The 4,715-nt window shown below is 43.9% G+C and overlaps 1 pseudogene; it reads right to left on the bottom strand.

The window, feature by feature from the left end:
• Positions 1 to 1,402: 1,402 nt before the first annotated feature.
• On the bottom strand, positions 1,403 to 2,891 carry LOC106999755 (large ribosomal subunit protein eL29-like; annotated as a pseudogene).
• Between the last annotated feature and the right edge of the window lie 1,824 nt (positions 2,892 to 4,715).

Here is a 4,715-nt window from a genome sequence, read left to right as displayed (position 1 = left end):
TGTAAATTAGTTCAACCATTGTGGAAGACAGTGTGACAATTCCTTAAAGATCTAGAACCAAGATATCATTTGACCCAGTAGTACCATTACTGGGTATATGTCTAAAGGGGTATAAGTCATTCTACTATAAAGACACATGCACACATGTATTTATTGTGGCACTATTCACAATAGCAAGGATTTAGAACCAACCAAAATGCCCATCAGTGACAGACTGGATAAAGAAAATGTGGCACATATACACGATGGAATACTAAGCAGCCATAAAAAGGAATGAGATCATAACCTTTTCAGGGACATAGATGAAGCTGGAAACCACCATTCTCAGCAAACTAATACAGGAACAGAAAACCAAACACTGCATGTTCTCATTCATAAGTGGGAGTTGAACAATGAGAACACATGGACAAAAGGAGGGGAACATCACACACTGGGGCCTGTCGGCAGATGGAGGGCTAAAGTAGGGATAGCATTGGGGAAATACCTAATGTAGATGATGGGTTGATGGGTGTAGGAAACCACCATGGCACATGTATACCTATGTAACAAACATGCACGTTCTGTAAATGTATCCCAGAACTTTTTTTTTTTTTTTTTGAGACGGAGTCTCGCTGTGTCTCCCAGACTGGAGTGCAGTGGCACAATCTAGGCTCACTGCAAGCTCCACCTCCCAGGTTCACACCATTCTCCTGCCTCAGCCTCCCGAGTAGCTGGGACTACAGGTGCCCGCCACCACGCCCAGCTAATTTTTTGTATTTTTAGTAGAGACAGAGTTTCAAGGTGTTAGCCAGGATGGTCTCGATCTCCTGACCTCGTGATCCACCCACCTCAGCCTCCCAAAGTGCTGGGATTACAGGCATGAGCCACCACGCCCAGCCTGTATCCCAGAACTTAAAGTATAATTTAAAAAAAAAATAAAGAAAACTGAGAAAATGAGAGAAACAAAAGGAAAAAAAGTACAAAATACAAAAAAAAAAAAATCACTCAAGACTTTAAAAGAGCTCAGGAAACTAATTTACATAAAATTAATGTAATTTATTTCAACTTTGCTCAACACAATTGATAAGAATGAAATTCTTCAAGCTACAAACTTACACCTCCACCTTTGTTACCGTGGGTTGAAGGACAACAAATCAACTTCTTTCCATTTGTTGTCGAACTTAAAGGAAAACTCAGAGGAATTTCTGGAAGATTGTATGTTTTCCAAGAGATTTTAACCAGGGTTTTTTAAAGTTTTGCACTTTTGTAGATTTGGCAAACAACTAAACAGGAATGAAACATATTGTCCAAAACCAATGACTTATTTTTTTTTTACAATTTTTTTATCTCACTTTAAACAATCATTATGCAAACCTCGACTTATTGTATGTACAAATAAAATAAGCATACAACACATGTTGTCTTTTTTTTTTCCTGGCTCAGGTTTATTTGCACAAATAGCACAAGAGGACCCCAGCCCCATGCAGATGGCAGCCCGGGTGGGGGCAGGGGTAGCACCAGTCCTGTCCTCACGTTGGCAGACAGAGATATCTACTCTGAAGGCTTTGTAGGGGCCTGGGCACCTTTGAGAGCCTGAGCTGGAACTGAAGCTGGAGCTGCAGCCTGGGCCTTGGTTTGATCCTTGGTCTTGGTCTTTGGCCAGCACAGCCTGAGCCCCTTGGCCATGCGGGCATAACCACACTTCCCAAGCTTGGAGTGGGCAATGTAGGCAAGTTGATTGAGCTTGCGACTGACACCCATTGGGATCTCAGGCTTAACCTCCTTGGGCTTTACGAGGTCCTTGATAGCCTCGGCACCTACACTCACGGCCTTGGCACTGTTGGCCTGCATCTTCTTTAGGCCCTTCTTGTGCTTGGCAAAGCGTATGTTCCTCAGGAACTTGGGGTCCACCCCCTTAAGAGATTTGTATCTTTGTGATCAGGGTTTCTAGATATCATTTCTGTGCCATTTTTAGAACTGGTTGTGTGTGGTGTGGGTCTTGGACTTGGCCATGTCTGCACCTTAAGCCGCGGCTCCTGAAGTGCCTAGAACCAAAAGAGAAAGGGGCCTCCCATACATTGCATTTTGATAACAATCTTCTCAACATGTTGTGTGTGTCTCCCAACCCCACTAGTTCGGGTTTCGTCAGGGCTGCCTGCCTGATCTCAAGGCCAATCAGGAAGGAGCAGTGATGGTTTTTGTCCTGAATGCATTGATATCAGCAAATGAAGGTTTTCAGGGCTTTATTGCAGATCACACTCCATTGCTGTTGACAGTTTTTCTTGTTGTTGTTCTTTCTTTTACCCTTTATTTGGTGGAAGGAAATGGAAGATAAGGGTGTGGTGAAAAGATAAATATGATGCTTGAAGATTAGAATCTGACCTTTGTTATGGTCAGGCCCTAGCCCTGTGCAGTTCATGTCATCCACACCACATATGGAAGTCCACTTAGTGAGACAAGCAGACATTCTGCAATGGAGATGGTGAAGCTGGATTTTCATCTCCTAAGGAGAGAGTTGATTTCATTCTTCAGCTTCAGAGAGAAGTGAATCAAAAGATGAAATACAGCCATCACGCCTTCCTCCCCTCCCTACATGTGCTATCTGCACTACAACTATCTTGACTCACCTTTCTCCATTGTTCTCCTTTCCTCTTCTCTTATAGTCAGCCTTTTGCATCCTAATCCTACAAGTAGGGTCCCACCTGCCACACTCAAGAGCCCTATGAAGGTCTGCAGACCGTCTGTTTCCTTGCTTCCTGTCCTAACCTCACACTACATGTTTGTTGGGAATATGGGAAATACCAAAAATAAGATATAATCAAGCTCACCCCTTTGATGGTTAATCAGGAAACCTCACTTGCCACCTATTGGGAACACACTGTAAGCCAATAAAGAGGAACAAATATTTTGAAAGAAAGATGGACATTTAAGTGGGGGGGCTGCAAAAGAAGCCTAATGTTACTCCTCAAAAGACATTGCTACCAGAGCCACATGCATTTCTTTTTTCCTTGCCAAAATATTCAAACCAAGGTTTGTAGAAGAACTTTGAACCCCACACTTTATGTCTGCACTTGGGAGCTGAGTTTAATCTGTACTTTGTTTTTTAATTTATTGAGGAGGAAAAAAGCCTTATCTGTATGCGTCTGTAAAACCAAATGCATGACCTACTTTTTATATTACCTAATTTTGAGATTTTGGTTAATTTCTCAATCTCTTTAAGTCTCAGTTTCTTATTCAATAAAATACGTGACTTGGACCATTTGTTGCTATGGTTCGCTCTAATTCTAAAATGCCATTCTCACCAAATTTAAATCAACTTCACCAGGGGGACAAAGCACGGCAAATTTATGGAAAATGACAAGTCCTGAGCATAGAACCACATCCCTGAGCTGTGCCCTGGAGGAGAGTTGAGAATGAACACCCACTGAGATTTCCATTGAAATTTAAATGAATGAGAAATAAACATTTGTTTTTTATATATGTGTGTGTGTGTGTATGTATACACATATATACATACATATATATATATATATTTTTTGTTTGTTTGTTTTTTGAGACAGTCTCTCTCTGTCGCCAGGCTGGAGTGCAGTGGCGCGATCTCAGCTCGCTGCAACCTCCACCTCCCGGGTTCAAGCAATTCTCAGCTTCCAGAGTAGCTGGGACTATAGGCATGCACCACCATGCCCAGCTATTTTTTGTATTTTTAGTAGAGATGGAGTTTCACCATGTTGGCCAGGATGGTCTCCAATCTCTTGACCTCGTGATCCACCTGCCTCAGCCTCCCAAAGTGCTGGGATTACAGGCATGAGCCACTGTGCCCTGCCTGTCATTTTTAAATCTTTATACATTTAGTGGTTTATTTTTTACAACAGCTACTGTTAACTAATGTATTTCTGGACTTCCATTGCCTCATTTAAAAGAATGAGAGGCCGGGCGCGGTGGCTCACGCATGTAATCCCAGCACTTTAGGAGGCTGACGAAGGCGGATCACCTGAGGTCAGGAGTTCAAGACCAGCCTGGCTAACATGGTGAAACCCCGTTTGTACTACAAATACAAAAAGTTAGCCGGGCGTGGTGGCGTGTGCCTGTAATCCCAGCTACTCAGGAGGCTGAGGCAAAAGAATTGCTTGAACCTGGGAGGCAGAGGTTGCAGTGAGCTGAGATGGCGCCATTGCACTCCACCTTGGGCAACAAAAGTGAAACTCTGTCTCAAAAAAAAAAATGAGACTAATAATAGCATCTGGGAATGTATTTATGAGGCTGCAATAAAATGACACTTCTGGATCAGCCCAGGTGTGTCTGCAAGAGTGGGTTTGATTTCTCTGTTTCTTCCCTCCACCCAGCTGTAGAGGGAGGAGCAGTAAGCCCTTGTCACCAGGTGGACAGTGATGAGGTTGAGGCCCACAGAGCCCCCCAGTGGATGCTGTTCTTCTGAAGAGTAGCCTACAAACCTGCTTCTCCCAGAGGAAGCTATGTGGAAAGTTGCTTCCCCATGCCACACAGTGGTCTGGGCAGAGGCCATTGGGGTAGATGGTTCACTCCTCCAAGGGCTCAGGAAACCGAATTCCTTCTGCACCCCACCGTCCCACTTGCCTTCCCTGCTTCTCTATGTCCCATTGGCTTCTTCTTGCCCTGAGGACCCACTGCTGTTCTCACGGTAGACCACCGGGTACTTGGAAACTGATGGCCCCTACACAACCATGAAGATCGTGTGCCTCAAGATTCCAGCTTCCGTC

Source organism: Macaca mulatta, chromosome 8, assembly GCF_049350105.2.
Source record: "Macaca mulatta isolate MMU2019108-1 chromosome 8, T2T-MMU8v2.0, whole genome shotgun sequence".
Lineage (NCBI taxonomy): Eukaryota > Metazoa > Chordata > Mammalia > Primates > Cercopithecidae > Macaca > Macaca mulatta.
Note: the sequence above shows the minus strand (reverse complement) of the source record. Positions and strands in the feature narration are given on the sequence as shown.